Raw genomic sequence first — 24,165 nt, 5'->3', positions numbered from 1 at the left:
CTGGATTTTTCACTTCAGCAGGTAACTTGTTTATTGCAACAGATTCATCATGTTTATTGTCATCAGAGATTATAGAATTCACCATCGCACCTGATGAAAGCTTAGGAAAGTATTCAATGTAACCAGCCAACTGAGTTGAAACGACATGAAGAAGTTGCTCATACGTATTACCTTTAGATGAGGGGTGAGAGTAAGTCATTTCTGGAATATAGGGTACATCGGCTGGGTGGTAAAATATGAAATTGGGGACATAGGTAGTATTAGCATGATATTTGCTGAAAGGGTCAAAAATGTTTTCAGATTATTCAGTTTTGCATTAGTTCCTAACCACTTAAAGACCCAGTCATTTGCTAAAATCTTACTTCAAAGATTATGCTTCACTTTGAAAATTTCAGTGCCATCAAAAAGTCCAAACCATAACGGATAAGGTCATCTTTATTAATTCCCACGTTAAAACTCGTTAGAACAAATTCAGCATTTGGGAAATTATCAGTTTATCTTGATTGTCCGTTTCTCGCATAGCTGAGCTCATAGGTTATTATTGGCTGCATAGAATCATATCTATTTCTTCTTTATAAAATTGTCTGGAGAGCTAGGTTTGCTAGTCTTCAAGGGTAGAAAACCTTCGACCTCCTGGATATAAGTTTGGTGGCACGTCTTTCAAAACTGTTGTATGCTTTTTTTAATATAGGGAGGATATAGAAATTATAGCTTCGAGCTTAAAACCAACAAGTCCATCGCACGGAAGGCTTATGGCTTTAGGAGACGAATTGGAAAGGTTATACTTAACTAGCCACAGATTTCTTAGCATGGGTGCTGAAATTTAGTTCACCGTAAATAAAAAATCTCACTCGTTATTTACAAAGAGGATTGGATGGCTTCAAAGAAAATAGAATTGAAAAGGATTCATTTTGCTAATATGAATAAAATGACAATTCTTTATATTTAAGTCAAAAAGCCACGGCTTATTTAATCAACCAATTAAAGGCAAGCCGACACATCAATTAAGTCAGGGCTTAAGTTTGACATTTACGATACTCAGGGAACATATTCAGAGACAGAAAACGTTGCAACTCTGGACGAATAATTCCTCCATCACCATCATCAAGCTTTCCGACATTTTGTATTAGCACTTGGTCTGCCGTCTCAGCCAGCCATTTGGCTGGCTGAGACTTGTAAAATAAATAAAACTGGTAAGTATGAAGCTCTTTGTACCTTTTATAGATGTATAGTCGACTTGTTTTAATGGAATACTATGGTTAACAAAAGCTGCTGGCCTTTGGTGTGTATGATTAGCCTATATTAACATAGGTCAGACTCCACCCCATTAATGTGCAAATATATACCCTGCATTGCGTACTGAATCTAAATTCATTATTCTCGATCAAGTAAAACAGAAGGCTTATTGGTAAATATGGGAAAGTCTATATTTCTTACTTTAAAATAAAGAGTAGGCCTATAGGTTACCACTTCATGCTTTTTATTGTTATTTACAAATTTGGCTGTTTAGTTTACATTTTGTTTTAAGCACTTTATATATCCTTGAAAATAACAAATTTTTCTTCAGTTTTTTGGTCCCTAAATGGGTTAAATCATTGGCATTTCATCCAATCATGGATGAAAATAAAAAAAATGTCTGTCTATGTCTATGGCATCAAACTTTCAAACTTATTGTTTTATTATAGATTCATTTTTAAGGTGTAATAAGCATTAAGGTAAAATTCTAGTTTAGTGACTTCTAGCTATCTTGGAAAGGGGTTAAGTTAGGAAGGTAAAATTCTAGTTAATTGACTTCTTGCTATCTCAGAAAGGCTTTAGGTTAAGAAAATGAAACTTTCAGGGATGAATCTACAGATTAAAGTTTATACTGGGAAGGTATTTTGAAGCAACTACCTCCACTCCTCCCTATAGAGGGCCCTGACCTTTGTAAATATGCATGTTATAAAATTAAAACCCTGCAAAATATATCTTCTGCTTAATTGAAGTACAATAAAATTATTTTCAGGTTCATGACTTTGCTCAATTCCTTTTTATAAGGTTATAAAGATATGCAAATAAATTTCCTAAATTTTGAAAAAAAAAAACACATAGATATGGATCCAAATTCTACTCAAATAACAGGAATTGCATTTTCATAACTAAAGGCAGAGAAAAAGCAACTAGTAACTGAAAATTAAGGTAAAATGTTGTTTTGTCAAAATTTCAATTGGTATAGACCTGTCATATAGGCAAATTTCAGGGCCCTCTAGTGGGAGAAGGAGTAGAGGTGGGTACTTTAAAATACCCTCCCAGGACATAATTTAGCCTGTAGACCTATCCCTTAAAGTTTCATTTTCCTAACCTAAACTCTTTCCAAGATAGCAAGAAGTCAATTAACCAAATGAAACTTTCAGGGATGGGTTTACAGGCCAAATTATGTCCCAGGAAAGTATTCTGAACTACCTAACTCCACTCTCTTTCCCTCTAGAGGGTCCTAATCTTTGATGACCTTTAAAAATATATGTGTTATAAAAGTGAAACCTTGCAAAATAGATCTTCTGCTTGAATGAAGTACAACAAAATTGTTTTCAGCTTCACATTGCTCAATCCCATTTATAAGTTTTTAAAGAAATGCTAATACATTTCCTAAATTTTGAAGAAAAAAAAAATTTTGATATGGCTTAGAATTCTACTGAAATAACAGAAATTGTATTTTCAGAACTAAAGGCAGAGAAAAAGCAACTGGTAGCTGAAAATTTAGGTAAAAAAGTGTTTTGTCAAAATTTCAATAGGTATTGACCAGTCATGTAGGCAAATTTCAGGGCCCTCTTGAGGGGGAAGGAGTAGATGTGGGTACTCTAAAATACCTTCCTGGGATATACTTTAGCCTGTTGACCCATCCCTGAAAGTTTCATTTTTCTAACCTAACTGCTTTCCAAGATAGTAAGAAGTTACTGGTTTGTCATTTTACCAGTACATTTTACCAGTACTGGTTTGTCATGATTAAGTTAAAGAATTTTAAATTTGAATAAATTTCTAAATATATGTGTTTTTATCAAATTGGGATTGGTTGGATCAATACAGCAGATAACCCAATAAATGATGACCAAAGGCTGCATATTGTCTTTGACACATTAGAAAGTTTGGGAACTGCATGTACCTTCTTATTGCCTCTAATAACTGTTTCTTTGCAATTGTACATTCATTGTTCCACTGAAAACTCAGTTTACAGTGACTAGGACCTCTTTTACTATTTAGTCAGTTCTTGTGCAATTCCTAAGAGTGAATTTTGAAATGTCTCTATTTTCCCATTGACTTCTTCATAACAGTTCACTTGTGACTTGACGTCTGTTTCTTGTAATTTATTCTTAAAAGCTTCCCAGTTAATTTTCTTCAAATTAACTTTACTAGGTTCTTCATAATTTGTGTATATACTATTATCTAGAGAAATCTCTACCAAAATGGGAAAATGATCACTATATTGGGTAGATTCATTATCACTTATTATTGAAACTTTTGGAGTGAAACTTTGGATTGTTTTTCCATTTCTATCATCATTTCCACATCCACACCAAAGACCATTGTGCATATTTAAATCTCCTATATTCAATAGTTTCTCCCCTCCAGGCACTGTATCTATAATTTTCATGGTCACTTCAGAGTAAGTTACTGTCTGGTATATTAGTATTGAATATATTCAGCTTCATTTTATTTTTAAGATTTAGTTTGCTTCCAACAACCTCCATTTGATAACCCTCCTGCATTGACAAACAAATTGTGATATAATTGATTTCCTTATTAATTCCAATAATCACCCCACCTCTCTTTATTCCATCTATCTAATCCTGCTATTTTATAATCTCTGAATAATGGATTTATGTATAGCTTCAAATAAGTATGCTCTAAGGACAAAAAAATGACAACCATGACAAGAACTGAAAATTATGACAACTTAAGCAGTCAGAATTCCCCAAGGGTGAAACATTCAAAGAATAATATTGACATGTTTTGCATTCAAGATACTTATTTGAAGTTATATATTAAATCCATCATTCAGAGATTATAAAATAGTGGGATTAGATAGATGGAATAAAGAGAGAGGTGGGGTGATCTAGTACTAGACTATTGAATTAAGAATAATATTGACATTTTTTGCTTGTAAATATAGAGGAAGAATATCCAAAGGAGATAAAAGGATGTGCTCAGCGTAAAAAGAACTGAAAAGTAGGCATTTAATGGGTACTATAATAGAAATAGATAGCAGCTAAGATTCTATAAATTGGCTGTATTAACTTGTAATCAATCAATCTACTGTCCCCTACCCAAAGAGAGCAGGGTTTTACCTTAAAAAATGTTCTATGACGCTTGCTAGGGAAATATAAATCTGCCTGGTGGCAACAAAAGAACTATTCGTGGTTGCAAAGGTGTCCTAAAAGTCACGCGTCACCATGGTTAATGTCCTTCATATTAATTAATTCTAGCCTTACTTTCATATCAGAAAATTACTCCTATCTTTAAAAAAAAATCTGTGTTTTATGACACTGAAAAACGTCACTAACCAAAGTTGAGAAAATGCAACCATTATTCTACTTCTATTTAATATTCTCTTAATTTGCTCCCAAATATTTTTTTAAGGTGGATAAAGGAGACCCAGCCTTTCCTAGAGATGTAGCGACATGGTGGTTTGGATGTCGCAAATCTTTTTTTCATTAACATGATGGAGATATTATTGATGCAGGTAAGATGAGCAATCGATAGTAATTTGATATTATATCGAATCGTTGTACTGAGAGGCGGGTCTTTAATACCTAAAGAGAAAGTTTCTAGGTCTTAATATTCTATTTTTTCCATTGTATATTCTGTTAATATATAGGCTATATAAGGAGAAAGAGAGAGGGAGAGGATATATTATAGAGGAAGAAAGAGGGAGTGATAGATTTATCACATAGTATAACCACTCATTTATTCTGGAATGTTGGTGGCTTGGGCCCAAATATTTGTCGGGGGCTAGTCAGCAAGTATGTGATAGGGAATTTTAAATAGATATGGTTAATATGGGTAAGTTCTAGTTGGCTTTTTAATTAACCAAAAAATCGGAGGGCAATTAGGCTTCCTCCCGTGCTGTTTTTTCTCAAAATTATGAGAAAGCCATTTAGCCAAAAATAAAAAATCTGCAAATTTCGTTTCAATTATTCCTCCAAGGAGAGCCAAAATCAAAACATGCATTGATTAAAAACGTTCAGAAATTTAATAAAAAAACAAGTTTTTTTAACTGAAAGTAAGGAGCAACATTAAAACTTAAAACAAACAGAAATTACTCTGTATAGAAATGGGTTTCCCTTCTGCAATCCCTCGCTCTTTACGCTAAAGTTTGACACTTTGCTACAATTCTAATTTTTAAAACAATTAAAATTTTTAGCATAAAGAGCGAGGGATTGTGGTGGGGAAAACCCATTTCTATACGAAGTAATTTCTGTTCGTTTTATAATATAATTTAGAAATACAAATTTGTGTGTTAAGGAGTAGAATTGAGTCTTACTGGGCGCAGAATAAAAATTAAGTAATGATTTGAAGAGATTTTTGGCAGACAGAATTACAAGACTGAAATTGATTTAATTTCTGATAGTTTTTCAATTAATGCTAGGAAATCCAGTTCTTCCTCCCATGCCCTTCCCCCCAAAAAAAGTTCTCCACCAGACCCATCCCCGAGAATATCTTTGCACTTTCCCAATAACCAGTACTATATGTTAGCAATGGGTAAAGGTCATCACTTGTTACTCAAATAGGGCATTATTACCTTTGATATTCGATAAAATGATCCCTCTTGTTAGTAGCAGCAGCCTAGTAATAAAGAAATTGGACAAAACATGGTACTATTTGACAGTAGGCGTGCTCATATGTAGACTTTAAAGTAGGCCTAGTTGAGTGTTTCTCAAAGAACTTCATTCATAACAACCTTTTGTTAAGAACTACTAGAAAAATACCGAGATTCGAGTAAATTTGTGTAAGAATAGTCTTAAAAACATAGTAAGATAAATTTTGTATTTTTTGGGAGAGAGTACCTAGACTCTCCTATTCTATATGTTTTAGACCCCGGCCCTTATGTGGTTTTCTCTATAGTTCAAACTTAGTGTCTTCCTCTTGGTGCCAGTCTGCCACAGAAATCCAAAGTTTGAAGCTTAATAGATATCATTGTTAAAAATTTGACTTGCTTTAATAATAATCAAAAATCTTTGAAAAAACTGCATTAGAACACAAGGGACAATAAGAATTCATATATTGAAGCCTACCGCATGCCGTGCTGGGGCCCAGCGGTGAAGCTGCCGGGACCCAGCTAGTACATAATAAAGATATAAGAATATAGAAGCTCGTTATGTAAGTTGATTCTTATGTTAAGCATATTTATTACTAATAAAAACTTTCGTTTAAACTGAACAGTTCTTGTTGCCTTTTTAAGTAACCGAAAAATTGGAGGGCAACTAGGCTTCCCCCCACCCGTCTTTTCTCAAAATCGTTCCCTTTGGGCTTTGGGCGGGAAACTGGGCTTATTGTTTTTTTAATTTGGCTTGTTTTGGGCTTTTTCTACTCAAAAGAATAATTTTTTTTTTAGAATTTTTTTTTTCAAGTTCATTCTTTTACAAAACTTTCGAGGAAAGAAAGCGAACGGATTTAAGGAAAAGTTTAACTATACCCTACGATTCACTAAAAAACAAGAAGAAGCTAAGTAAAGTGAGTCAAAGAGAACTACTTATCACGGCAGATTACTAGTTACAACTATTGAATAGAGACATTTCAAACAGTTCGTGGTAACGAACTGTAGTAAGGAGCGACCCAGCTCAATAGTAAACAAAACTCTAAAAAACGGAATTTTGATGCTAAAAGATACATCAAAAGAATCGAATTTCCATGCTGATTTTAAATATGTAAGTTATATCAAATTTAATGTTTGTCATCAAAAGTTACGAGCCTGAGAAAATTTGCCTTCTTTTAGAAAATAGGGGGAAACACCCCCTAAAAGTCAAAGAATCTTAACGAAAATCACAACATCGCATTCAGCGTATCAGGGAACCCTGTACCGAAAATTCCTATCTACAAAAATATGGAATTTTGTATTTTTTGCCAGAAGACAGATCACGGGTGTGTGTTTATTTGTTTTTGTTTTTTTCCCAGGGGCCATCGTATCGACCATGTGGTCTTAGAATGTCGCAAGGGGGCTCATTCTAACGGAAATGAAAAGTTCTAGTGTCATTTTTAAGTGACCAGAAAAATTGGAGAACACCTAGGCCCCCTCCCACCTTCATTTTTTTCCCAAAGTCAACGGATCAAAATTTTGAGATATCCATTTTGTTCCACATAGTCGAAAACCATAAAAATATGTCTTTGGGGATGACTTACTCCCCCACAGTCCCTTGGGGAGGGGCTACAAGTTAAAAACTTTGACCATTGTTTACGTACAGTAATGGTTATTGGGAAGTGTACTTACGTTTTAAGGGGGATTTTTTTTGGTTTGGGAGGTGGGGTTGAGGGGAGGGGGCTATGTGGGAGGATCTTTCCTTGGAGAAACATGTCATGGGGGAAGAGTAATTCAATGAAAAGGGCGCAGAGTTTTCTAGCATTACTATAAAAAAAAACAATGAAAAATGAACATGAAAAAGTTTTTCAATTGAAAGTAAGGAGTAACATTAGTAGAAATTACTCCGAATATGAAATGGGCTTTTCCTCCTCAACGCCTTGCTCTTTACGCTACAGTTTGACTCTTTCTCTTAACTCTATTTTTAAAACAGTAAGAAACTTTAGCGTAAAGAGGGGGGCGTTGAGGAGGCAACGCCCCTTATGTTATTCTCTGATATGCTGTTATGCTACTCTCTGATATGCTGAATACGATGATGTGATTTTCGTTAAGATTTTATGATTTTAAGGAGTGTTTTCGCCTTTTTTTCCCAAAATAAGGCAAATTTTCTCAGGCCCTTTACTTTTGATGACAAAGACTAAAATTGATTAAACTTATATATTTAAAATCAGCATAAAAATCTAATTCTTCTGATGTATCTTTTACTATCAAAATTTTGTTTTTTAGAGTTTCGTTTACTATTGAGCTGGGTCGCCTCTTACTACAGTTTGTTACCACGAACCGTTTGATTAGGGAATGCCTGGGGAAATATTACGCATTTGTAGGGATGTTTCCACCGTCTAAGTATTATTATCATGGATTTGCATGGTGTTCTTAAGTCCGGGTTTTCCACAAAATTTCATGGCATAAATTTACCCCTTCTACAAGAATTTAACTTTTCTGACTCTGCAGCGATGCATAAACCACTAATATCAACTCAACACAGCAACAAGCTGCCTGAGGTCAATACAGTTGCCCACGCCCCTCCTCCATCCTAATCTATTAAAATCATTCATCTTTACAACCTCCCAGTAAATTTCAATTTTCCTTTAATCTTTCATTAGGACATCGTCCCAAACCAACCACAGACAACCTTCGTTTACCCCTAGACGGTTGCTCGAAAAGGACAAGCGTCGGTGTCCAATATCTAGAATTATATCCACATCGTAGCCGAGGAAACCCGTTTTATATGCATTTATGTTTCTTTTAATTAGTTAGTTTATATCAAAAGATCTTCTAGTCTAACATTTACTTTTGTATCAGGCGAAGAATTTAAGCAAGCTGACATTATTATAAATTGAATAACTATTACTATACTAAATATGAGTAGACATGGTTGATTTCAGACTAGAAAGCTGATCAAGTTTTCTGCTTCAAGTCAAGACTCTATTGTCTATCAGTGACTATTCGCCTTTTTCAGATTTCCTGGAAGTATTCGGCTATTCAGCAAACGTTACTTCCATTTTATAAAAACTCATTAAGAGTTCACCTTTCTTCTGACTTTTCAAAAGTAACAGTCTTGTGAGGAAAATGGCTTATTAAATGAGTGGATATATTTATTTAATTCACTGATCTCGTTGAAGTCGTCTGTAATTGGTTGACTCACAAAACTCAATAAAGGCTCAGACCACAAAAGCTCGTTGCCAGCAAACCCGAAAATTTTTTGAGTCCCTCGGGCTTAATATTTTAGTCAGTTTTTCGAAGAAGTCAGCCTTCTCAAAGCAACAAATGGTGGTGTCTCTGTTTCTCGTAGTAACTTCCCCAACCTGGGAAGCACTACCCTTCAGCTTCAGCCCGGTATGGATAAGAACTTGTTTAACCCTTTCTCTATTTGCAAGCCATCAACGCCAAGAAAAATGCCTTATTTTTAGAGTCGATACTAGCAATAACAATTCTTTTACTTGCCTCTTATCACTCGAGAAGAGAATTTTCCGTGCAGTTGCATTCCCCTGCATTACTTGGAAAAAATAGGATATTAGGTAAAAAAATTCTTCAGCTGAAAATAAGGAACAATATTAAAACTTATAACTAAAAAAGCTGTCTTACGAGGGAGGCTATCCTTTCCACAATATATCTTTCTTTATGTTAAAGTTTGATCCCTGTCCCAATTCTTTAAGAATGACTCATGAAACACAAAGGCTGTTTAATTAGTATGAAAACTTTTTTTTATGTGGTAAAAAATATTAACGTAAAGAGCAAGGATTATCATGGTTACCCCTTTTTTTATTACAATGTTTTAGTTATATTTAGATAAATTTAAATTACATTATTTATTTCTTTCACACTATGCTATGGGTTTGGAATGTCTGAAATATTAAGTATTCTAATAATTACTGATATTAACCCATAAAAGTTTTAGCTATCCCTTGTCTATTGCTATAAAGAGAGGAGGGGGATGGCAAGGTTGGAGCTGATTTCCTCCAGTCAATGAGAAAGGGAACAATATTTGATATCTTACTATCAAAAAGGGAAAGGATATGCTTTAAAAACAAGTGTCCTTTTATGTAGACAATTGATCTGTAGAGGCCTATCGTGGTTTTCACGATATTTGTAACAAGCAAAATTTTATCTGGGGGGGGGGGGAGGCTGCTAACTGAGCTTTGGGGCTGGCTGTTACACCTTTATCTTATAGCATAACATCGCACCAGCTGGTTCTCTCTCTGTGCCTGATCTGATTGTTCTTGAATCAGGTCAATCACAACTACAAGCCTTGAGTAGTAAGTAGTTGTAAAGTATGGCGACACTACTTTTTTTCTTTAAAGAGGGGCTACATTGTTTTTTGAAAACACATTGAAATTTGTTTACTCTGCATTTTTTATCACTTTTAACGAGTTGGTCTAACATTTTGGCAGTGGTGAGAGGGAGTTCAAAGTCCCTACCCTTCCCTATATTCAGAACTCGACTGTAGACTTTGTAAATAAATACAAAAATTCTAAAACAAATATTTTTTAAAGAAAAGTAAATGGCGACATTAAACCAAAAATCAGTAGAAATAAGGTAAAATAGTTTTCCGAGCGTAGAGCTAAACTAAATCACAATCAGCAAATAAAAGAGCAAAATGACAGAAAAACGACAGAGATTGCTATAAATGAATAGTTTAATAAATTCTAAAAGTTTTTTTTTACTTTACTAATCGAGAGTTGGTGTATTATAAATCTGTAATTTCTACTTCAATTTTTGGCAAAATCTCTAATCTCCTAAATGTGTGACTAATTTTTTATTTGTAGGCTTTTCTGTATTTTTCCAACAATTTAGAAAGCTTTTGATCCTAATTGACAAAATTTAGGTTTTTTTGTGTGCTTAAAATAGCAAAAAAGCTTTTGATTCTGATATCAGGCCCTTGTGTTTCAGGACTTGTTATTAATTTATTGGGATAAAAAGTCAAATCAAACCCTTCGTGGTAACGAACTGTAAATAAGGAACAATACAGCTCAATGCTATCAGAGAACTCTACTGTTGACGTTTGAGGCTAGGGTGCCAACAGAAATTTTTTCAGGGGGGAGCAGGTGCCAAAATAGAAGTGGCGGTTGGATGACAGTTTAGCTTGTTCAAGGCACCTAACTACGACTTTACATCAAAAAGGATGAATTTGCAATCTATTTAAATTTTGAGAAGCCAATCTATCTAAAAATATCAGTAACTATATTTTAGGCTTCCAAGTTATAAAAGAAGTAATACCACATGGTGGCAGTACCGGATTCAACCAAGTTGATTTGTTTTATTTGTAATGAAATTAGGCTACGTTCGGTGATCTTTAATTGCGTATCAACTCTAATGAAGAGGGAGGGTTGAGTCATTTCTTAGGTAGGGGTAGGGTAAATTCAAACAAAATGTATTTTAATGGGCAAACTGCTTACTTTTTCATGAGGTTTCAAATAAATGTTGAAAGAGGTAGGGGGGACTAGAAATTAGTTAAAATGTTTTTCCATACAGCTAATATTTTATACTCCCATATCCATCGACACAGATGTAGAATAAGTAAGGCAATTCATCATCAGCCCTGCCATAAAATTTCTTTGGGGTGGCAAATACTGCTATGAACCTAGTTTTCAGTAATTTTAAATAGTAATATTTTTCTGTTTTTATTTATATGATGTACTTCAGTACATTTAAAAAAATTATGTAAATATTTATCAATAAAAAAACTATTTTGTGTTGGCTTCAGTTATATAGAAGATCAGAGGTCTCACAAAATTGCCATACATACAAACAATAATACACCTTTTCATCCAACCGAAGTTCTTTAGAAATAATATTTGCTAGGACTTTTCATCAATATTACTATTCACTGCCAATTTTTGAAGTATATTCAAATTCTATCCAAAATTTAATTTGCAAATTTAAATGTAGGATTTAATAATCAACGCTGCCACGTACGCAGGGGGGGGCCTTCCCCCCCTCCCTCAAAATTTTGTGAAATGTTTAATTTTCCCATGGTTTCTTGGGATTTCTGGCAAAAATAGGACATTTATTAAGAATCTAGATGCATGTTTGAAGCCTTTCATGGGGATTTTACAGCATGAAATTACCTGGTCAAGTCACTGCCCAATTATTAACCCATTTTCTGTCTAACTTTTTACCCTCTTTGAAGTAATTAGCGATTTTACTGTTATTTTTTTTTTGTAAAGAGAGTCTGCTTTCCACAGCAAAATAAAATTATCCTTGATATTAGGGCGTTTATCCCCCCTTTTCAGGATAAAGTACAGCTTTTAATGGATCAATTTTGGAAATAACCATTTTTCATTAAAATCGACGTATTCGCAATAGAAGGACTACCCCCCACAGCACCCATATTGCACTATTAGCCCTAAAATTTCCCTTTCAGTGGGATATAATAGATTAATCACTGGTTCTATATCATATGAACATAACCTGAGCCTAAAACATCTTTTGAGGCTTCAGTCTCCTTCCCCCCCCCATCTGCTACAATACTACAGATTAAAGTTTATCCGTATTTTCCGATATACGTGCTTTTTGCATTTACTTAGTTACTAAATAAAAAAGTGCTACTTTATATTTGCCTTTTCGAGGGTTTTGGCCCCTCCCCCGAAAAAATTCCTGAGTACGTGCCTGAATCAACGTATAACTATTAATTTACAAATTTTGAAAGTAAGTAGCCTAACCAGGGATTTAAGGGACCTACAGGTCAAATTATATCTTAGTTAGGCCTAGCTATGATTTGGAAAACTATCAGAAATTAAATAAAAAAAGAGGTTTTCAACTGAAAGCACGGAACAGATATGAAACCTATTTGAACAGACTATTGTTTATTTGAAGGGGAATGTCACCCTCTTAGGTCCTTACTTTTTACTTCAAAGTTTTTTTTCCGGAAATTATTAAGCAAATTTGCAATTGGAAAAAAATAATTTCAAAGCACAAAAAAAATTTGTTTAATAAGCAAGGTGTTGAGAATGGGGGTAGTCCCCCTTATATACAGAATATTCCATATTTGTTTTAAGTTTTAAACATGCTCTTTACCCTAGCTAAACAAGTATTTTCTATATATTTAAATACATTTCATGAAACTGTGAAGTTTTATAAATACAATACTTCTGGTAATACAGAAACAACGATCAATATTTCAATGATCTCTGTTTAGATTTTGATGGGTAATTAAACAGTTAATGGTGTCGAACTGTAAATAAATAGTGACCCGGCTCAATAGTAACCAAAACTCTAAAAAATGGAAGTTTGACACCAATAGATAAATCTAAAGAATATGCTTATAATGTTGATTCAAAATTATAAGTTTAGTCTTACCCATCAAAAGCTGCGAGTTTGAGAAAATTTGTCTGATTTTCAGAAAAAGAGGTTAAGACCTCTTGAAGTCATGGAATTCACACCATCAGATTCAGCATATCAAAGAACATATTGTTGAGGTAGCTCATAAAATAAAAATGCTTAATAACATATTTTTAGTTTAATTTTTAATACCAAAATCCAGTATATACGACATCTTTATGCTTCATAACTGTAAAAATTAAATATTTTTCAAAGTGAACTAGATAAATACAATCAGCCTTGAAACAAATTGATAATAAAACTCAAAACACTTTTCCGTTCATGGAGAAAATACCGAAATTTCCAGCATTCCGTTCAGAGGAAACATTTCTGATTATAATGTCTTCATATATCAGCTCATGGGTACTCTTGCAATGCAAGCATTAAGTTGACAGCATATGCTTACCGAAATTCTCCTTTATTAAGGTGTTTTCCTTGTGTTTTCTATAATTATACGAGCTTTCCAATCTACAAAATGTGGAATTTCGTATTTTTTGCCAGAAGACAGATCACGGGTGTGTGTGTTTGTTCGTTTTTTCTCCACGAGTGATCGTATCAACCAAGTGGTCCTAGAGTGTTGCAAGAGGGCTCATCCTAACGGAAATGAAAAATTCTAGTGCTCTTTTTCAGTGACCAAAAAATTGGAAGGCACCTAGACCCCCTCCCACGCTCCTTTTTTTCCCAACGGATTAAAATTTTTAGATAGCCATTTTGTTCCACATAGTCGAAAACCATAATAAATATGTCTTTGGGGACGACTTACTCCCCCACAGTCCCTGTGGTATGGGCTACGAGTTATAAACTTTGACCAGTGCTTACATATAGTAATGGTTATTGGGAAGTGTACAAGCGTTTTCAGGAGGATTTTTTGGTTGGGGGAGGGGTTAATATGAGGGGGATATGCTTGGGGAACTTTCCATCGAGGAATTTGTCATGGGGGAAGAGAACAAAGAATTTGTGGTTTGAACATCTCAAAATAATTATTGTGTTTTTAACTCCAACAAGCTCCATATACCCTTGAAATAAAGCGATTATATTATAGAGCGATGCTGCCTATCATATTGTTTTATGTTTCTCCTTGAAAACCTGCACGTAAACCTGCATGTAAATCAATATCTTATCTTCTAAAAAATAAGATGGCCAAGTTACTTCAATATTAGTTTAAGAAATAGAATATAAAATTCTGTCAAAAAATTCATATGGTAAAAATAATCGTACTTTTTTTTTATTAAATTCATCTCTTAAGATAACCGTAATATATTAGTTTTAGAGAAAGAAGGCGAAACTTATTTATTAAATTCTACATCTGTTAATAAACCTGTTTTCAGCTTTTTAGTGCCATCTATTTTTGCAAAAGTATTTTCCGCTAGGTGGATATTTGACAAAAATTTCCGCCTTCAGTGTTGTTCCTCATGATCAAAGTAGAGAGAATATATAACATTAAACTGTGCTCATGATCAGCTATTTTTGTTTGTTAAACAGTGTCAAAGTATAATATTTTACTGAAATTAAAGGAAATATTAAGGACATCCAGAAAAAGGATCAAAATTAAGCAAACGCGGAAGGTAAATCCACTGAAGAAAAACAAAGTAATACTAATTCTTATTTTTTACTTAGAGAAAGGATTTTATAGACGATTTTACCATACATATTCTGTATCTATTTCAAGGGTATATGGAGCTTGTTGGAGTTAAAAACACAATAATTATTTTGTGATGTTCAAACCACAAATTCTTTGTTCTCTTCCCCCATGACAAATTCCTCGATGGAAAGTTCCCCAAGCATATCCCTCTCTTATCAACCCCTCCCCCAAACCAAAAAATCCTCCTGAAAACGCTTGTACACTTCCCAATAACCATTACTATATGTAAGCACTGGTCAAAGTTTATAACTCGTAGCCCATCCCACGGGGACTGTGGGGGAGTAAGTCGTCCCCAAAGACATATTTATTATGGTTTTCGACTATGTGGAACAAAAAATGGCTATCTAAAAATTTTAATCCGTTGACTTTGGGAAAAAATGAGCGTGGGAGGGGGCCTAGGTGCCTTCCAATTTTTTGGTCACTGAAAAAGAGCACTAGAATTTTTCATTTCCGTTAGGATGAGCCCTCTTGCAACACTCTAGGACCACTTGGTTGATACGATCACTCGTGGGAAAAAAACAAACAAACAAACAAACCCACACCCGTGATCTGTCTTCTGGCAAAAAATACGAAATTCCACATTTTGTAGATTGGACCTTAAAATTTTTTCAAAGGTTTAAATTTTTTAAAAGGTTTTCTGACACGCTGAATGCGATGGCACGATTTTTGTTAAGATCCTATGATTTTTAAGGGGTGTTTCCCCCTATATTTCAAAATAAGGCAAATTTTCTCAGGCTCGTAACTTTTGATGACACAGACTAAATTTGATGAAACTTATATAATTAAAATCAGCATAAAAATCCGATTCTTTTGATATATCTTTTAGGATCAAAGTTCCGTTTTTTAGAGTTTCGTTTACTATTGAGCTGGGTCGCTCCTTACTACAGGTCGTTACCACGAACTGTTTGAGGATTTTTTTTTTTTTTTTGCTTTAGACAAATGTAACCAAATAAGTCTTATCATCCATGAAGCATCTTTTTAAAATTGAAAATTGCATTTTTTTTTTTTTTCTATCGCAGCTTTTTATCACTGGTTTTATTCTAGAATGTTCATTCTTAAAGCATTGCGATACAAAAGTCAAACTTAAAGCGACAGCCTCTCTCATATATAGGAAAGTTTAATTTATAGAAGTTTTTAAGTTAAAATCTTCACGTCGCTTTTTAATGTCATTGAATTAAAAATAAAAAAAATCAACTGAAAGTAAGGAGCAACATTAAAAGCTAAAATGAATAGAAATTATTAGACTAGCCTACTCTTTCCTTATCCCCATTCTTTACGCCGAAGTCTTCAAGGTCTTTGAAAATACTTCCCGTTCAAATTCGAGGACTTTGGTTTTTGAGCATGTTTTTGAGCAATCTTTTTTCGACACTTTTGACAAAAATTCAAGCCCTAGTAAAACTTTTTGCACAAAATTTTTGCCAAACCTCCCCCTAATCTTATCGATTCCGGTCGGGATTTAGAATAAGAGCTGTGAGGTACTATATCCTTCTGAATATCAAATTTCATTAAGATCTGATCGCCCATTCGTAGGTTAAAAATACCTCATTTTTTTAATTTTTCTTAATTAATCGTCCCTCTACTCCCCCCCAAGATTTTCAAATCGGGAAAACGACTCTAATTTACTATAGTCATGACCCTGATGCGCCTGCCAGCTTTCATCGTCCTAGCTTAACTGGAAATGCCTGAACTAGCAAAACCGGGACCGACAGACAAGCAGACAGAAATTGCGATCGCTATATCATCTGGCAAATGCCAAGTGTTATAAAAATAAGTCAATAAAAAATGAAAGGAAATTAATATTAAAAACTTTTGCACAAAACAAGTTTTTCAAGGCTGGCATGTTGAAAGGCAGACAGGTTTCATCTTGTTTGAAACTTTTATTCTCAAAAATTAGAACAAGGCAACCTGCCCCCCAAGCACTTTTTGTTTATCCAATATCTAATAACCCCTAAAATGTCCCATACAAGTTTTGAGATGCTTACTATTTATAAATAGTGGAATATCTTGATGAATATGTCTTTAAGAATGACATAACCCCAACAGTCCCTGGGGCAAAGGCCTAATAGAATGTAAATTAATTTGGCATAGGTTTTACTAAAGGAAAAGGGCTTATTATTGGTTTAGGATTGGGTCAAAACTTCATAGGGATTTTTTTCCGGGTGAGGAGGGGTACTAACGGATTACTCTGACAACATTGTTTTCATATGTAGTTCAATCGGTTTTCCTCTGTCCACTCAGGGTAATCAGCTTAGCCTGAGAGAGATAAATGGTACCTATACAGGTATATCTTAACTAAATCTTTATTTTATGGTGGTGGTTAGGTATTTAAAATCATGCGTTCTAGACGGCCTACTTTCCAAAATTCTTCGTCGTAGTTACCATAATTTTTTCATCGAAATACTATATTTTCATCATATTTTTTACTTCGTATATGAAAGAGGCTGCTTCCTCATCAACACCCCGCTCTTTACGCTAAAGTTTTTTTACTGTTTTAAACAGAAGAATTGAGAGAAAGAGTCAAACTTTAGCGTAAAGAGCGGGGCGTTGATAAGGAAGCAGCCTCTTTCATATACGAAGTAATTTCTGTTCGTTTTAAGTTTTAATGTCGCTCCTTACTTTCAGTGAAAAAAAAACTTGTTTTTTCTATTTAATCTTAAAAAGAGCACTAGAACTTTCATTGAATCTAACTAGCTTCTTTGAAAGTTTTTATTATATTTCTAGCTATTATAGAGCGATGCTGCCTATCATATTGTTTTATGTTTCTCCTTGCAAACCTGCACGTAAACCTGCATGTAAATCAATAACTTATATTCTAAAAAATAAGATGGCCAAGTTACTTCAATATTAGTTTAAGAAATAGAATTTAAAATTCTGTCAAAAAATCCATATGGTAGAAATAATCGTTCTTTTTTATTAAATTCATCTCTTAAGATAACCTTAATATAGTAGTTTTAGAGAAAGAATGCGAAACTTATTTATTAAATTCTACATCTGTTAATAAACCCGTTTTCAGCTTTTTTCTCCCATCTATTTTTACAAAAGTATTTTCCGTTAGGTGTATATTTGACAAAAATTTTCGCCTTCAGTGTTGTTCCTCAAGATCACAGTAGTGAGAATATATAACATTAAACTGTGCTCATGATCAGTTATCAAAAAATCAAATATATACCTATTTTTGTGTGTTAAACAGTGTCAAAGTACAATATTTTACTGAAATTAAAGGAAATATTAAGGACATCCAGAAAAAGGATCAAAATTAAGCAAACGCGGAAGGTAAATCCACTGAAGAAAAAAAAATTATTACTAATTCTATTTTTTTTACTTAGAGAAGGGATTTTATAGAAAGGAAACAAGGATGTTTTCATCCAGAATTGAAACATTTAGTCAAACATTTCATAGGTTATAAAAGTTTTCAGTTCTTGAAATTATTTAGTTCTTTCTCCCTTTTCTCGTAAAATTTGAATTGTCTTTTTTCAAAGTCAATCAAATTCCTTTCATTCTTTTTGAAGTTTTCACTTGCCTGTATGTAGAAACTAAATAAAACAAAAATATCTGAAAGACAAACCGTTTTTTTTTTTGTTAGTATCTTCCCTACTTTAGAAACAAATTAGGGCTATAGATTTGTACATTGGGTGGGGGGGGGGCTAAATTATGGCGGGTCTGCATTCAAAATGTGTTAAGTACAATTATTCTCCATATTATGAAATAAGAATTGGTGTCTGACTTCAACCATTTTAAATACTCTCCCCCGCGCCTTCTTTACTAATATACGGTCCAACTTTCATGAGTTTTATTATGGTTGCCAAAAGAACTGGTCCACCTCGTGTGGTCCCATAGGGATGCCCATTAAATCTTTCAGTGTCAAATTGAAGAAATTAATATTTGTGATACCAAAGATGTTAGTGTTTATTTATTACAGAAAATAAACTTTCCATATATAGACATTTTTAAAACTCAAACTAAAGGACCCTATTAAACTCAAAACCAGAAGGAATGAATTACTATAATATTTCATACCCAAAACATTACAAAAATTACGAACATACAACAAATTTTTGGTAGAATTCTCGACATGTTGCTTTTGGCTATCAAACAGTTCGTGGTAACGAACTGTAATAAGGAGCGACTCGGCTCAATAGTAACCGAAACTCTAAAAAAAGGAATTTTTATACGAATATTTACATCAAAAATTACATTTTAATGCTGATTTTAAATATATAAATTTCATCAAGAGTAGTCTTGCCCATCAAAAGTTACGAGCCTGAGAAAATTAGCCTCATTTTAGAAAATAGGGGAAAACACCCCCTAAAAGTCATACAATCAATGAAAATCACACCATGAGATTCAGCGTATAAGAGAACCTTGTTGTAGAAGTTTTTTTGTTTTTTTAGTTTAGTAGCAAATGACAAGCATTTAAGTCTCAAATGGTTAAAGCATTTAATCATTAAGTGTTTATTTGGCATTGGCTGAATTTTGTTTCGCTCCGCCTCTGTGTCAAATTTGCATTGTAGAATACCGAGTAGATTGTGCATGAGTGATCTCTCTTTTAAATTAATTAAATAAAATTTTTTTTTTTAATTAAAGTAAGGAGCAACATTAAAACTTAAAAATAACATAAATTACTTCGTATATGAAAGGGCCTTTTCCTTCTTGACGCCTTGCTCTTTACGCTAAAGTTTGACTCTTTCTTACAACTCCACTTTTTAAAACTAAAAAAATACTTTAGTGTAAAGAGCGAGAGGCTGCAGAGGAAAAGCCCCTTTCATTTACGAAGTAATTTCTGTTCGTTTTAAATTTTAATGTTCCTCCTTACTTTCATTAAAAAAAAACTTGTTTTTTTTTTATTTAATTTCTGGACGTTTTTTAATTAATGCATGTTTTGTTCTTGGCTCTCTGCATATAAATAATTAAAACAAGATTTTCATATTAATTTTTTTGGCTAAATGGCTTTCTCATAGTTTTATTCGGAAGTTTTTGAGAAAAAAGGAGGGAGGGTGGAGGCCTTGTTGCCCTCTTATTTTTTTTATTACATAAAAAGGCAACTAGAACTTTAAATTTTTTACAAACGTTTTCATTTGCAAAAATAATACGTAACTTACGAATTAACTTACGTAACAATCTTCTATATTCGTATGTTTTTATTGCGTATACAAAGGGGTTCACCCCTCGTCGATACCTCACTCTTTATACTAAAGCTTAAATTTTGTCCCACTTCCTTAAGATTGACCTCTGAACTACAAAGACCATAGAGTAAATAGTTGAAATTACTAAAAATATTTTAGCCTAAAGAGTGAGGTATTACAAGGAGCTAAACCCCTCATATGCGTAATAATTTTTGTTCGTTTTAAGTTTTGATGCTGTTCCTTACTTTCAGTAGAAAAACTTTTCATATTTATTTTTTCATTGCTTTTTTTTTCAAATAATGCTAGAAAACCCTACGCCCCCTTCATTGAAATTCTCTTACCCCGTGAGAAGTTTCTGCTTGGAAATATCCTCCCACGTAGTCCCCCCTCCCACCCTCAAATCTCCCCTCTAAAAAATATCCCCCTGAAAACGTCTGTACATTTTCCAGTAACCATTACTATGCACGTATTAAATAAAAAAAACTAAATTTTTTAGCTGAAAGTAAGGAGCAACATTAAAACTTAAAACGAACAGAAATTACTCCGTATATGAAATGGGTTGTCCCCTCCGCAATCCCTCGCTCTTTACGCTAAAGCTTTTAAAAGTTTTAAAAAGTAGAATTGTGGCAAATAGTCAAACTTTAGCGTAAAGAGCAAGGGATTGCGGAGGGGACAACCCATTTCATATACGGAGTAATTTCTGTTCGTTTTAAGTTTTAATGTCGCTCCTTAATTTCAGCTAAAAAAAAATCAGTTTTTTTTTATTTAATTTCTGAACGTTTTTGAATTAATGCATGTTTGGTTTTGGCTCTCCGCACATAAATTATTAAAATGAAATTTGTATATTAATTCTTTTTTTGGCTAAATGGCTTTCTCTTAGTTTTGATCAGACGATTTTGAGAAATAAGGGGTGGAGAAGGAGGCCTAGTTGCCCTCCAATTTTTCGGTTACTTAAAAAGGCAACTAGAACTTTTAATTTTTAACGAACGTTTTTATTAGTAAAAAATATACGTAACTTAAGAATTAACTTACGTGACAAACTTTCATAACCTTATATTTTTATTATGTATACGAGGGGGTATGTACCCTCGTTAATACCTCGCTCTTAACACTAAATCGTAAGTTTTGTCCCAATTCTTTAAGAATGACCCCTGAATCAAAAAGGCCGTAGAATAAATAGTTGAAATTACTAAAAATAGTTTAGCATAAAGAGCAAGGTATTTATTTCCTCCTAAATACCTCGCTCTTTATGCTAAAGTATTTTTAGAACCCCTCATATGCGTAATAATCTCTGTTCGTTTTAAGTTTCAATGCTACTTCTTCCTTTCATTTGAAAAAACGTTTTCATGTTTATTTTTCATTGTTTTCTTATAGTAATGCTAGAGAATCCTTCGCCCTTTTCATTGAATTTTTCTTCCCCCATGACAGATTCCTCCAAGGAAAGATCATCTAACATAGCCCCCTCTCCTCAGCCCCACCCCCAAACAAAATAAAATCCCCCTGAAAATGTCCGTACACTTCCCAATAACCATTACTATATGTAAACACTGGTCAAAGTTTGTAACTTGCAGCCCCTCCCCCAGGGAATGTGGGGGAGTAAATCATCCCCAAAGACACAGGTATTATGGTTTTCGACTATGTTGAACAAAATGGCTATCTCAAAATTTTGATCCGTTGACTTTGGGAAGAAAATGAGCGTGGGAGGGGGCCTAGATGCCTTCCAATTTTTTTGGTCACTTAAAATGGGCGCTAGAACTTTTCATTTCCGTTAGAATGAGCCCTCTTGCGACATTCTAGGACTACGTGGTCGATACGATGACCCCTGGGGAAAAAAAACAAACAAACAAATAAACAGGCACCCATGATTTGTCTTCTGGCAAAAAATACAAAATTCCACATTTTTGTAGATAGAAGCTTGAAACTTCTACAGTAGGGTTTTCTAATACGCTGAATCTGATGGTATCATTTTCGTTAAGATCCTACGACTTTTAGGAGGTATTCCCCCTATTTTCCTAAATGAGGCAAATTTTCTCAGGCTCGTAACTTTTGATGGGTAAGACTAAACTTGATGAAAATTATATATTTAAAATCAGCATTAAAATGCGATTCTTTTGATGCAGCTATTGATATCAAAATTCAATTTTTCTGAGTTTTGGCTACTATTGAGCCGGGTCGCTCCTTACTACAGCTCGTTACCACAAACTGTTTGAAACACAGGCCAAAGTTTGCAACTTGCTGCCAATCTCATGGGAACTGTGGGGGAGTAATTCGTCCCCAAAGACATAGTTATTAAGCTATTCGACTATGGCAAACAAAATGGCTATCTCAGAATTTTGATCTGATGAGTTTAGGGAAAAATTAGCGTGGGAGGGGGCCTAAGTGCCCTCCAATTTTTGGTCACTTCAAACACTAGAACTTTTAATTTCTGTTAGAATGAGCCCTCTTGCGACATTCTAGGACCACTGAGTTAATACGATCACCCCTGGAGAAAAAAAATAAATAAAAATGGATCCGTGATCTGTCTTCTGGCAAAAAATGCGAAATTCCACATTTTTGTAGATAGGAGCTCGAAACTTCTACAATAAGGTTCTATGATGCGCTGAATGTGATGGTGTGATTTTCGTTAAGATTGTAGGAGTTTTAAGAAGGTATTTCCCCCTATTTTCCAAAATGAGGCAAATATTCTCAGGCTTGTAACTTTTGATGGGTAGGACTAATCTTGATGAAACTTATATATATTTAAATCAGCATTAAAATGCAATTCTTTTGATGTAACTATTGGCATCGAGTTTCGATTACTCTTGAGCTGGGCTGCTCCTTGCTCCAGTTTGTTACCACAAACTGTTAGATATAAAAAAACTAGTTTTTTTTAAAACTGAAAGTAAAGAGCGACATTAAAACTAAAAACGAAAAGAAATTACTTCTTGTATGAAAGGGGCTGTTCCCTTCTCAACGCCCCACTCTTTATGCTAAAGTTTGACTCTTTTTTTAATTCTACTTTATTAAACAGTAAAAACTTTACCGTAAAGAGCGGGGTGTTGATATGGGAACAGCCCCTTTTATACACGTAGTAATTTCTATTTGTTTTAAGTGTTAATGTCGCTCCTTACTTTCAGTTAAAATAACTAATTTTTTTAAATTTAATTTCTGAACGTTTTAGAATTAATACATGTTTGATTTTGGCTCTGCATATAAATTATTAAAATGAAACTTGTATATTGATTTATTTTTTTTTTGTTAAATGGCTTCCGCTTACTTTTGATCAGACAATTTTGAGAAAAGAGGGATGGGGGAGGAGGCCTGGTTACCCTCCAATTTTTTTGTTACCAAAAAAGGCAACTAAATCTTACAATTTTAATGAATGTTTTTATTAGTAATAAATATACGTAACTTAAGAATTAAATTACGTAACAAACTTCTATATTCTTATATTTTTATTACGTACTAGCTAGGTCGCAGTGGCTTCACCGCAGGGCCCCAGCATGGCACACGGCAGGCTTCTATATATGGATAATTGTCCCTTGTGTTTTAACCGCAGACAGTGCTGGGTCACGGTGGCTTCACCAACGGGCCCAAGTATGACACGCGGCAGGCTTCCATATATTGATACTCATTGTCTGTTGTGTTCTAACAGTAGACCCGGTCTTTGCCACCGCGTGCTTTCGGGCCCCAGCATGGCACAAGGTAGGCACCTATATATTTATTCTCATTGTCCCTTGTGTTCTGGGTCCCGGCAACACTATGTCATATTTGGATTGAACTAATGACATTAATTTGACATTCCTAATCTGGCCCTTTCTCTTTGAACCGCAAGCCTGATTTCGCGTTGCTCTGGTGTTCCTTTTTTTTTTTTTTTTTATTACAGGTTTTACTTTCGTTTTTTTTTACGTCAAATTTTAGTTTTTTTCTTTTTTAGTTTGACCATTTTTCTTTGAGTGGCAAGCCTGGTCAGATGTATCTACCCGGATTTCTTATAGTTCTTGCCCCCATCTGCATTGGGATGAGTTTTAATGAAATTTGGAATTTTATGGTTGTACAAGAAATAGGGAAAGGTAAGCAATTTTCTTACAATTTTGTTAATCAATCGGTAAATCAAGCATTTGATCTGGTGGTTTTGTTGTATTCAATGCCTGATACTTATGGATGCTCTTCAGAGGTGAATAATTCCTCAAAGGCCCCCCCCATGCTTTTAAAAGTCAGACATATTAAGGCTTCAGGCGTCCTTTTCTTTCCAACCACGACAATATTTA

At 34.0% G+C, this 24,165-nt stretch overlaps 1 long non-coding RNA gene across 1 annotated transcript; it reads left to right on the top strand.

The window, feature by feature from the left end:
* Window positions 1-1,106: 1,106 nt before the first annotated feature.
* Window positions 1,107-24,165, top strand: LOC136024944 (uncharacterized). Its single transcript, XR_010616980.1, has 3 exons — window positions 1,107-1,193; window positions 4,615-4,717; window positions 23,832-24,165. It is a non-coding gene; the product is annotated as an uncharacterized LOC136024944 (long non-coding RNA).

Source organism: Artemia franciscana, chromosome 3 (assembly GCF_032884065.1).
Source record: "Artemia franciscana chromosome 3, ASM3288406v1, whole genome shotgun sequence".
NCBI classification, from domain to species: domain Eukaryota; kingdom Metazoa; phylum Arthropoda; class Branchiopoda; order Anostraca; family Artemiidae; genus Artemia; species Artemia franciscana.
This window is presented reverse-complemented; position numbering and strand designations above follow the sequence as displayed.